General features: G+C 41.0%; 1 non-coding gene and 1 pseudogene across 1 annotated transcript; one reads left to right on the plus strand and one right to left on the minus strand.

Moving 5' to 3' along the window:
- Positions 1–1,903: 1,903 nt before the first annotated feature.
- TRNAN-GUU lies at positions 1,904–1,977 on the minus strand. The gene has a single exon. It is a non-coding gene; the product is annotated as a tRNA-Asn (tRNA).
- Positions 1,978–4,375: 2,398 nt separating this feature from the next.
- LOC119280221 lies at positions 4,376–9,339 on the plus strand (annotated as a pseudogene).
- Positions 9,340–12,811: the final 3,472 nt, after the last annotated feature.

A 12,811-nucleotide genomic window follows, 5' to 3' on the forward strand; every position in this document is an offset into this window, starting at 1 on the left:
CATTTGTACCTATAGGTTTGAGCTGAATGACGAACATGCAATGAAGAAGGTCACCATATGTGAGGGAAGCATGGAACAAAGAAGGTCCACAAAGATGAAGTGGACATATGTGCAGGCCACCGAAACACATGCTTTGATGAAGGATACTACTAGATTACTGGCTAAGCTAATAGACCCCTGATCCATGCCAAGCATGCAATGTTACTATCGACAACGAAAAGATAGAAATACTCTGGTCTATATAGGAAGATCAACTAATGTTGGGAATCTAGAAAGAAGGCAATGAACAATTTACAGAAAGAAAAATGGCAATGGTGTGGTGTGAATTTACAAAAAATAAACAAGAGATAAATTGTGGATAATAATAATAATAATAATAATAATAATAATAATAATAATAATAATAATAATAATAATAATAATAATAATAATAATAGAAGAGCCAAAATGACGAACATGCAATGTAGGAGGTCACCATATGCGAGGGAAGCATGGAACAAATAACCGCGAAGATGAAGTGGAGAAGGCGATGTCGGAATGCACCAAGGAGAAGACTCATGGAAACCCTAGAACTTTTGACCATCTAGCTCAGAACTTCCAGGCTTACCCCTACGTGACCTCACCAACCTCTCGGAAAATCCTGGAACATGCCCCGAACCTTTTGGACTGTTCTGGAACTTTCGGCCTCGCCTACGCCAACACTTGCAAACCTTACAAACATCTCAGAAATATCCCAAATTCTACCCTGGAATATCCGGTCCCCAGAGCCTCCGGGCAATCCCGGAACTTCTGTCATTTAGGGTGTGGGCCCATGTATCTTTCCATTCTCAGTTACCCCTTCATGGGTGGTCACGCGGCAAACAGTGAATCACGATGTCCTGGCCACGTATTGAGGCCCTGGTGGGCGTTCTGGTTTTCCGGTTGTGATCTATATGCACAAGTTTTCCGGTTCTGGTTTTCTGGTTTTCCGGTTGTGATCTATATCCACGTAGGTGTGACTAAAGTGCACCCACTGCACAAGTTTTGTGACCTCTAGCTAGTGTCATTTACTCCCAAAACAGAGACCGCGGTGGCTTTATTTGGCTGGGGGAATAAATAACTAATCTTGTTGTTGTTGCTAAACTAATAATGCTCGGTCGGTCATCTTACTTGACAGAGAGCAGAGGGATAGCACACTCTCGGCGCCCGAAGGGTGATATACACTCGTCGTCTCGCCACCTATTTTCCAAATGCGGCGACTGGACGTGCCTGTCAGGTCAGTAAGTTATGTGGAAACCATTTTTTGCATGGCAGAACAGGCTCAAGGTAGATAGATTAGACATTCGTTGCGCTTTCTAGCCAGCTAGCTAGCTAGCATGGTGCCATGTTCAATCCGATGGACGGACACATTTGGACATGGATTGGAAGCAGCTAACTAATTGCATGTGCAAGCGCGGGCGCACGCACGCTCCATGGCCTTTCAGTGCCTCATCATACCGGAGTCACTCATCATACTCCATGGTACTGTCCAAAGCCTCCATGGTGCTCCTAGTCCAGCAGCCGCAACAGAACTAGTCTGATATATAGCTAGCCGTGCATGTTGGATCCGCGGCAAAGACCGCAAGAGACAGACGTCCAGGCCACCGAGAAACATGCTTTGATCAAGGATACTATACTAGATTAGTAGCTAAGCTAATAGACCCCTGATCCATGCCCAAGCATGCAATGTTACTATTGACAATGAAAAGAAAGAAAGACTTATGAATATAGGAAGAGCAACTAATGTTGGGAATCTAGAAAGAAGACAATGAACAATTTACAAAAATGAAAATAGCAATGGTGTGAATTTACAAAAAATTAAAAAGAGAGAAATTGTGGAAATTCACAAAAATAATAATAATAAAGAGCTGAAAATCAAACACTGTGCTAGAAGGAGGGCTCAAACCTCCAACCTTGTGGTTAACAACCACACGCTCTAGCCAACTGAGCTATTTCAGCTTCTCCTATAAATTTATTCATACATTTAGTAATTGCGAGGGTATGACGCGGGCTTTGCCGTGAGCTAACTCTGCCATCCACCTTATGTAAACATCTGGCAATAGCTATGTTGTTGCATAAATGTTCTAATCTGACATAATTTCCATTCTAAGTGCATCTACATCTGGTGAGGAAATTTAAATCCCCGCGGTGCCAAAAATCACTCCTAACTAACTCCTAACTATAAAAAGAGAAGATCAGATCAGAATTTATTAGCATGTCACAAGCACATAAAAGTTACAACTACATGAAAAACTTGTGTTTGGAAATTTGGCAGTAGCACACATGGCAGGAATAACATGCATTGTCTAGCCCTGCCATCATGAGAGAATAACGAAATAAAAGTCAGAATACTATTAAGGTATGAACATATAGTTGTCAAAAAAAATTAAGGTATGAACATATATGAAAATTTGGACATTTGTTGCACATACAAAACTATAAATTATGTACTTGCAACAAAAACTTCATTAGTCTAAAATAACTTATTTTTATCTTGTTCTTTTGCATATCATCAACATTATAGTATATTAGGCTGAAAATTCACAAGCATACTCTCCATTTCCACTTGACTACCATGAAAGAACAATATATATACTTTTAAAAATTCCATTGCAATGTATCTAAAAAAGTTATTTAGAAATCATAAATACTAAGAGACAACCGAATTGTACTCTATTCAGGGACAAATACTATCTCGTTTTTATCTCTGCCAACAAACATCCGAAGCAATACATACATTAAGACTGAGCTTTTCATAGTAAATATGATTGAACTATCAGGCTTCACCCTGTATAACCTTGGACGTGTACAGATTGCACAAAGCAATGAAAAATATGTCATTTAGTTACACATAAACTGAAATAAATGTAAAGACAAACTCAAAGTTCTCAAAAAGAGATAAACATATTATCAAAAAAAAAGTTCTCAAAATGAGAGAAAGGAATGACCTCATCATGTAACCAAAACTGAAGCCATGTGAACTTAACCACATGTTGCAAGACTGCAGCGGGAGTGCTCTGGTGCTAAGCCATGGTTAACGCTGGTGCAGATATGTTTGTTTTATGTTATATCCATCTACTTCATACACGAACATATTGCCCAAGAAATACATATATCTCTACTTTATACATAAATTTGCCAAGCAGGACGAGAAAAACCCGACCCATGCATCACATGCAACAGCTAAGTCGAGCTAAAATCCAAATGGGATCCACTGTCAGCAACATTTAACTTCAGTTATTCTAGTATGCTTATATTTGAATTTATAAATAATTTCCATAGAATTTATTGAAATTGTACTTCTATCGTGTATATATAAAGGAGTTATGAAACTGCATTGAATTTGTCACACGGCCTAAACCAAAACAAAAATCAGGTGAAGGACCTAATCAAGTTGAAGAAATATCAAGTGATCCACTTAACATCTTTGCCCCATCTTTCTTCTCATTGTTTAGTATAAGAAAGATAAATTATGAGAATAGAGATAGAGGTGTATTCATTTGCAGCCACTAAAGAAACATATTCTAGCATATCATCAGTCACCAATATTTGAAAAATCATCTCTGCTACTGAAATTAACAAAAGATGCATATATCGAATGCGAAGAAAAACAGGAAAAGCTTGTACCCCAAACATGATAGTGAATCTTGGTTTTCGGTACTTTGCAAATCTTCATTGGTTATCTCCGTTTCGTATTCATGTTGCCTAACTAAATCAAGGTTAAAAAAGTGGCAATAATTATCCAACATCCAAACACGGATTTTTAGATTAACTCATAGTATATACTATACACTATGCTCCTTAGTTTTTTAAGGTCCTACAATCAACTGAGTTCTTCAATTTAAAATTTGGTTATCTGGGTCAAAAATTTGTCAAGGAGCTTTCTCATTCCATTCTTTTAATACATTATGATCCCTAATTTATAAGGCCTCACAATCAATTGAGATCTTCAATTTGAAATTGGATCATCCGATTTTGACCGGGTTAAGAATTTCTCAACCAAGTCTCTCATTCAATTCTTTCAGTACAATGGTTTAGCATCAGGTTCCATATCAATTTTATGCTGACATAGTGTGGGACTAATGCCCTTAAGATCATCAAGAGTATATCCGTTATCATCAGTTTCCATATTAATACATTATGACCCCAATTTATGAGGCCTCACAATCAAAAGAAAGAATTGTAGATGCCTTTCCGGTTACAGTTCTTTCTTTCTTTTGCGGGAAGGCATCTGCAGTTCTTGGCCGGCAAGTAGTGCAGTGCCAGATACGAGCTGGAGTTACGTCTTGGAACGGGCAAGAAATAGCCCTGTCACACTTAGTAATCTTCAATCCTCTATTCTCCTGAAAAAATAAAAATGATCATCCATTGGTTTGTCAGCCTTCCGAACGGGCCGTCTTTGCTAGTGGACATGATCATGGACTACTTCAAGTACGACTATGAGTTCGCAGAGCCACCACGTGTGACCAGCCTGTAGAACACCGTCCCTCTCGCCACCTTCAGCGACTTCGGCGATGATGTCTACTTGACATGTGCGGCTACGAGGCCGTCGTGTACCACCTCGCCGGACAGTACCTGAAGTCCGACAAGTACGGCAACATCGTCGACCCTTGCCTGCAGCTCAACAAGGTGCTATACCTATATTCACTCCAAAGAACCTGCATAGATATTTCTTCGTTGGATGTTGAACGAACATAGATTGGTTTTGTTTTTTTTCATGCATTGCAGGTGGTGCGAGAGATCTCCTACTCCGGGAGTGGCATCAGAGTGAAGACTGAGGACAATAAGGTGTACCAGGCAGACTACGTCATGGTTTCAATCAGCTTGGATGTGCTGCAATAAGATCACATACAGTTTAATCCACAACTTCTTGTGTGGGAAAATAAAATATCCAATTGATTTTCTCGTTCTTGGTTCCCCACAAGATGATTTTTGTCCCATAATATTTAGTAGACCTTTCTTGAACACAGTTAATCCTAAGACATACTGTGATAAAGAAACTTTTAGTGTAAGCTTCAGTTATGTGTCTCATGACAGTTGAATTTCTCTAAATTTCATAGACAACCTCGTGATAAAGAACTACCTAGTAAAGATGAAATTATTGGTCTCTTGCTTCTATTATCGTGCCTCCTATTGATCCTTTAGAAAAATATTTGCTAGTCCATGAAAATGATATGCATATGGATGAAAGAAATGAAATAGATGAGATATTGTTTAAACAGATGTCTGTTTTGAAACACAACTTGCATGTTGAAACTCTTATAGATCCTCTACCACCCAAGAGTGATCTTGTGTTTGAACTTCAACAACTTCCTGATACTTTGAAATAGGCTTATCTTGATGAAAAGAAGATATATCCTGTTATTATTAGTGCTAACCTTTTAGAGCATGAAGAAAAGAGATTATTGAAAACTCCAAGGAAGCATCGTGCCACTATTGGATATACTCTTCATGATCTTAAGGGCATTAGTCCCACTCTATGTCAGCATAAAATTAATATGGAACCTGATGCTAAACCAGTTGTTGATCATCAGCGACGGTTAAATCCTAAGATGAAAGAAGTGGTAAGAAATGAAATATTAAAGCTTCTGTAAGCAGGTATAATCTATCCCATAGTTGATAGAAGATGGGTAAATCCCGTTCATTGTGTCCCTAAGAAAGGAGGTATTACCGGAGTCCCTAATGATAAAAATGAACTTATACCGCAAAGAATTATCACAGTTTATAGTATGGTAGTTGATTTTAGAAAAATAAATAAAGCTACTAGGAAAGATCATTAACCTTTACCTTTTATTGATCAAATGCTAGAGAGATTATCAAAACATACACATTTTTTCTTTCTAGATGGATACTTCGGTTTCTCTCAAATACCCGTGTCACAAGAGGATCAAGAAAAAAACTACTTTTACTTGCCCTTTTGGTACTTTTGCTTAGAAACGTATGCCTTTCGGTTTAGGCAATGCACCTGCTACCTTTCAAAGATGTATGACTGCTACCTCTTGGTCACTGTCACAAACGAAGAGTCGAGGCGGAGATCATGGAGGTGATGAGGAGCATGTTCCCTGATGAGACGTCCCCGATGCAACGGATATCCTCGTGCCACGATGGTGGTCCGACAGATTTTACAGGGGCACCTTCTCCAATGGCCCATTGGCGTCAACCGATATGAATACGACCAGCTCAGGGTGCGGCGTACCCTCAAATCATATCGTGCTCTTGAATTGCTCATGTGACACCTTTATGATTGCACCTTATGTGGTTCCCCCCTGTGACATATATACGTAGGCACCAGTCGGCAGGGTTTACTTCACCGGTAGCACACCAGCGAGCACTACAATCGCTATGTCCATGGATCTTATCTTTCAGTTACAACGATGGCTTATGCCTGAAGGAAATATGCCCTAGAGGCAATAATAAAGTTGTTATTTTATATTTCCTTATTTCATGATAAATGTTTATTATTCATGCTAGAATTGTATTAACCGGAAACTTGATACATGTGTGGATACATAGAACAAATACCGTGTCCCTAGTAAGCCTCTACTAGACTAGCTGGTTGATCAAAGATGGTTAGGTTTCCTAACCATAGACATGTGTTGTCATTTGATAAACAAGATCACATCATTAGGAGAATGATGTGATCGGAAATACCCATCCGTTAGCTTAGCATAATGATCGTTCAGTTTTATTGCTATTGCTTTCTTCATGTCAAATACATATTCCTCCGACTACGAGATTATACAACTCCCGGATACCGGAGGAATGCCCCATGTTCTATCAAACGTGACAACGTAACTAGATGATTATAGATATGCTCTATAGGTATCTCCGAAGGTGTTTGTTGGGTCGGCATAGATCGAGATTATGATTTGTCACTCCGAGTATTGGAGAGGTCACTACTAGGAAAAGGGCTATAAATGAAATGGACACTAATGGCGCACCAGACATGTGGTGCACCACTACTATATACTAATGGCGCACGATGTGTTTGTGCGCCATTAGTGTCCAAATACTAATGGCGCACCACATCCACGGTGCGCCATTAGTAACAATTTTTTTTTTCAAAACTAGTAATGACGCACCAGGGATAGTGTGCCATTAATAGTTAAACTAGTAATGGCGCACCACATCCATGGTGCGCCATTAGTAAAAAAAATTAATTTTTTTTTCAGTTTTTTTAGTTTTTTTTTCAAAACTAGTAATGGCGCACCAGAGGATAGTGCGCCATTACTAGTTAAACTAGTAATGGCGCACCACATCCACGGTGCGCCATTAGTAAAAAAAATTTCAATTTTTTTTAAATTTTTTTCAAAAGTAGTAATGGTGCACCATGGGAAAAAATAAAAGAAAATAAGTTTCCCATGTGATATGTGCTCTAGTTGTTGTGAAAATTTACAAATATGAATTTCGACTTTATTTGCAAAATCTCTCTCGAATTTAGTAAAATGGGCATAACTTTTGCATACGAACTCGGATTAAAAAGTTTTTTATATGAAAAATCATCTACTCGAAAAGTTACATCCAAATTTAACAGGGGGTAACCCCATTAAACATTTTCAAAATTCTCAAAAACCTAATAGAAAAAAAGTTCCGGGCCTTTTAAGATCTGGAGGCAAAAAAAATCAAAAAATTTCAAACTTACTAGTGGCGCACCGTTTGCTAGGTGCGCCTCTAGTAACAGAAAAAAAATATTTTCGAATTTTTTTTCGAGATTTTTTTTCAAAATATGATACGTAATATGAACGGAAGTTTGAAATAATTTTTAAAAATTTCATCACACTCATGAACATGAACAAAGTCCTAAACATCAACAAGGTTTAATAGGATTGATATGCTAGATATATCAACAAGTGCCTGTGAAGTGAGCTGGCGCTGGTGTTGGATAGAACTCTGAAGTTAAGCGTGCTTGGGCTGGAGTAGTGATAGAACTCTGAAGTTAAGCGTGGTTGGGCTGGAGTAGTGTGAGGATGGGTGACCTTTCGGGAAGTTTGACCACGGAGTGTGATTTGACATGAGATTAAGCATATTGACCCGAGATTGCAAAACTGGTGCGCCACTAGTAGGCCTTTTCCTAGTAGTGGGTATATTTGGGCCCTCTCGGTAATGCACATCATAAGAAGTCTTGCAAGCAAAGTGACTAATGAGTTAGTTGCAGGATGATGCATTACGGAACGAGTAAACAGACTTGCCAGTAACGAGATTTAACTAGGTATGAAGATACTGACGATTGAATCTCGGGCAAGTAACATACCGATGACAAAGGGAATTGTAGAAGACTATAGGATGCAACTCAATTGTATTCATCGGAGTCTATTACAATATATACAGGTGATGTCTTGCGTGACAAGCCAACTAACCCCTACAATATCTCTAGGAATCAGCTATACAAGGCTAGAGATAATAGGAGAACCACTCGGTAATAAATACAGAGATATCACGCTTCAACACCCCCCCCCCCGGCAGTCGAAGCGTCGATGTCGGTGATGCAAAGACTGGAACAAAACTCCTTGAATGCAGTAGTTGGCAACCCCTTGGTCATGATGTCGGCGAACTGTTGGGTAGTCGGTACATGAAGAACTCGAAGTTGACCCAACTGAACCTTCTCGCGCACAGTGAACATCGATCTTAATGTGTTTGGTCCGCTTGTGCTGCACCGGATTAGCCGCGAGGTAGGTGGCCGACACATTATCACAGAAGACCACAGTGGCTTTCAGAAGTGGAATCCAAAGCTCACCAAGATGGTGACGAAGCCAACAAGTCTCCGCGACCACATTGGCAACAGCTTGGTACTCAGCCTCGGCACTCGAACGGGAGACAGTAGGCTGCCGTTTAGAGGTCCAAGAAACAAGAGTCACCAAAGAAGACACAATATCCGGACATGGAGCATCGAGTGTCGGAACAGCCAGCCCAATCCGTGTTAGTGTAAGAAATAAGCTCAGTCAAGGCGGAGGCACGGAGACGAAGACCGTAGGTTTGCATGCCGTGATTGTACCGAATAATGCGCTTGACTAAGGACCAGTGAACATCACGGGGCGAGTGCATATGCAAGCAAACTTGCTGCACAGCAAAATGAATGTCTGGCCTAGTGAGCATAAGGTACTGAAGGGCGCCAACAATGCTCTAGTAGAGGGCGACATCAGCAGCGGGCTGGCCAGCGGTGGCAGAGAGATTCGGCTTGGTCTCGGCATGCATGGTGGCCGACTTGCAGTCAGTCATGCCGACACGATCCAGAAGATCAAGAGTGTGCTGTCCCTGGTGAAGGAAGAACCCAGAGGCACCACGTCGCACATTAATGTCGAGGAAGAAGTGCAACGCGCCTAGGTCCATCAGCCGAAACTCAGAGCCAAGACGACCAATGATGTCGCGAAGAAGACCTTTCGGGAGGCAGTGATGATAATTTCATCGGTGTAGTGCAGAAGCATAGCCACATGATCAGATCGATGGAGCACGAAGAATGACGTGTCAGAGGTGGTGCTGCGAAACCCGAGAAGACCAAGGAACACCGTGATGCGCTGGTATCATGCACGCAGAGCCTATTTGAGGCCGTATAATGACCATGAAAACAGGCAGACATCATCCGGATGTTGAGGGTCAACGAACCCGGCCGACTGCTGACAGAGAACCCGCTCCTGAAGATGGCCATACAAGAAAAGCGTTTGTTGATGTCGAGGTTATGTACGGGCCAACGACGAGATGTGGCCATCTGGAGGACAACACGGATCGTTGCGGGTTTGACAACCGGAGAGAAGGTCTCAAAGAAGTCAACAGCGGCACGTTGTGTGAAGCCACGCACAACCCAGCGAGCATTGTACCTGTTGAGAGAACCGTCCGGCAAGAGTTTGTGATGAAAAACCCACTTGTCGGAGATGACGTTCGCTCCAGGAGGACGCGGAACAAGAGTCCAAGTCTGGTTGGTGACAAGAGCATCATACTCAGCGTGCATAGCGGCGGTCCAATGCGGATCACTCAACGCAAAATGCACCAAGCGCAGAACCGGAGAGATGGTCGTGACGCTGAGGTTGTGGTAGCGCGGGTTCGGCTGATGCACCCCAACCTTGGCACGTGATACGTTGATACGTCTCCGACGTATCTACTTTTCCAAACACTTTTGCCCTTGTTTTGGACTCTAACTTGCATGATTTGAATGAAACTAACCCAAACTGACGCTGTTTTCCACAGAACTACCATGGTGTTGTTTATTGTGCAGAAAACAAAAGTTCTCGGAATGACCTGAAAATCCACGGAGATAACTTTTGGAAAATATAAAAAATACTGGCAAAAGATGAAGGCCAGGGGGCCCACACCCTGTCCATGAGGGTGGGGGGCGCACCCCCTCCCCCTAGGCGCGCCCCCTGTATCGTGGGCCCCCTTATGCTCCACCGACCTCAACTCCAACTCCATATATTCCTTTTCACGGAGAAAAAAGATGAAGGCCAGGGGGCCCACACCCTGTCCATGAGGAAGTTTCATCGTGTTTTACGATATGGAACCGCCGTCAAGCCCTAAAACCTCTCGGGAGGGCTGATCCGGAGTCCGTCCGGGGCTCCGGAGAGGGAGATTGGTCGCCGTCGTCATCATCAACCATCCTCCATCACCAATTTCATGATGCTCACCACCGTGCGTGAGTAATTTTATCGTAGGCTTGCTGGATGGTGATGGGTTGGATGAGATTTACCATGTAATCAAGTTAGTTTTGTTAGGGTTTGATCCCTAGTATCCACTATGTTCTGAGATTGATGTTGCTATGACTTTGCTATGCTTAATGCTTGTCACTAGGGACTGAGTGCCATGATTTCAGATCTGAACCTATTATGTTTTCATGAATATATGTGAGTTCTTGATCCTATCTTGCAAGTCTATAGTCACCTATTATGTGTTATGATCCGACAACCCCGAAGTGACAATAATTGGGATACTTCTCGGTGATGACCGTAGCTTGAGGACTTCATGTATTCACTAAGTGCCAATGCTTTGGTACGGTTATATATTAAAAGGAGTCCTTAATATCCCTTAGTTTCCATTAGGACCCCGCTGCCACGGGAGGGTAGGGAAAAAGATGTCATGCAAGTTCTTTTCCATAAGCACGTATGACTATATTCGGAATAGATGCCTACATTACATTGATGAACTGGAGCTAGCTCTGTGTCACCCTATGTTATAACTATTATATGATGAATTGCATATGACATAATTATCCATCACTGATCCAATGCCTACGAGCTTTTCACATATTGTGCTTTGCTTATTTACTTTACCATTGCTACTGTTACAATTACTGCAAAACTGCTATCTTTACTTTTGCCACTTTTACCATTACTATCATACTACTTTGCTACTAAATACCTTGCTGCAGATACTGAGTTATCCAGGTGTGGTTGAATTGACAACTCAACTGCTAATACTTCAGAATATTCTTTGGATCCCCTTGTGTCGAATCAATAAATTTGGGTCGAATACTCTACCCTCGAAAGCTGTTGCGATCCCCTACACTTGTGGGTTATCAAGACTAATTTCTAGCGTCGTTGCCAGGGAGCATAGCTCTATTCTTTGAGTCACTTGGGATTTATATCTGATGATCACTATGAAGAACTTGAAAGATGCAAGAACTAAGATTTTTCCTTCAACTATGAGGGGAGGTAAGGAACTGCCATCTAGCTCTGCACTAGATTCTCCTTCTGTTATGGGTAAGCTTGCGACACCTAAACCTGCTACTGCTAAGAATTCTGATATGTCGGATGTGTTGATGATGCCACTTCTGCTATGCATTATACTTATGATGAAACTTCTTCTATGCTTGATACTACTATGCCATTAGGTTAATATCTTGATGAACAACTTGCTAGGGTTAGAGAGAATGAAATAATTGAAAATTAAATCATTGATGAAAGCGATAATGAAGGTTCTCCCCCTAATTATGAATTGCCTGTTGTTCCTGAGGGTTATGTTATGGATGAAGAAGCCGCTATAGCTATTTTTGCTTGCAATGATAGATATGATCTTAAGAAGTTATTAGCCAAATGGAAGTAGCAATCCCTTAATGCTAGAACGAAACCTGAGCCTGCTTTTGCTACTTCACCTATCTATGTTACTGATAAGGATTATGAATTCTCTGTTTATCGTGAGATAATTGCTTTAGTTGAATCTGATCCTTTTTATGGCAATGAATCTGAAACTGTTGTGGCACATCTTACCAAGTTGAATGATATAGCCACCCTGTTTACTAATGATGAGAAGAATCGCTATTATTATATCCTAAAATATTTATGTTCTCATTAAAGGGTGATGCTAAAACTTGGTTTAATTCTCTTGATCCTGGTTGTGTGCATAGCCCCTAGGATATGATTTACTACTTCTCTGCTAAATATTTCCCTGCTCATAAGAAACAAGCTTCCTTGCGGGAAATATACAATTTTGTGCAAATCGAAGAAGAGAGTCTCTCACAAGCTTGGGGGAGGCTTCTCCGATTTCTTAATGCTTTGCCTGATCACCCTCTTAAGAAAAATGAAATACTTGATGTCTTTATAATGGACTAACCGATGTTTCCAAGGACTACTTGGATATTTGTGCTGGTTGTGTTTTCAGGGAAAGAACAGTCGACCAAGCTGAATTGTTATTGAATAAAATGTTGACTAACGAAAATAATTGGACTCTGATACGTCTCCAACGTATCTTCTTTTCCAAACACTTTTGCCCTTGTTTTGGACCCTAATTTGCATGATTTGAATGGAACTAACCCGGACCAACGCTGTTTTCAGCAGAACTGCCATGGTGATATTTTTGTGCAAAAACAAAA

Source organism: Triticum dicoccoides, chromosome 3B (genome assembly GCF_002162155.2).
Source record: "Triticum dicoccoides isolate Atlit2015 ecotype Zavitan chromosome 3B, WEW_v2.0, whole genome shotgun sequence".
NCBI classification, from domain to species: domain Eukaryota; kingdom Viridiplantae; phylum Streptophyta; class Magnoliopsida; order Poales; family Poaceae; genus Triticum; species Triticum dicoccoides.